Source organism: Sinocyclocheilus grahami, unplaced genomic scaffold (genome assembly GCF_001515645.1).
Source record: "Sinocyclocheilus grahami isolate Dianchi unplaced genomic scaffold, SAMN03320097.WGS_v1.1 scaffold5634.1, whole genome shotgun sequence".
Lineage (NCBI taxonomy): Eukaryota > Metazoa > Chordata > Actinopteri > Cypriniformes > Cyprinidae > Sinocyclocheilus > Sinocyclocheilus grahami.
In genome coordinates, this window is record NW_015510271.1 from 240 (window position 1) to 462 (window position 223).

Sequence of the window (223 nt, forward strand, 5' to 3'; positions counted from 1 at the left end):
AAGCTAGACGGCATTCCTCTACATCCACGGAAGGAAGTCATGAGGCCTGGGATTTTGGAAAGCTTCTGTCCCTTACAAGTCTAAATTGAAACCAGTTCGCTACTCCTCCTTTAACTCGGGTTAAGGAGGCGCAGACGGACTTCATTAGAGTCGCTCAGTAGTAAGGGCTCAGTTATAATCTGACTCTAACTCTGGCAGTGAATACTTTTTAAGCTTGATTTGT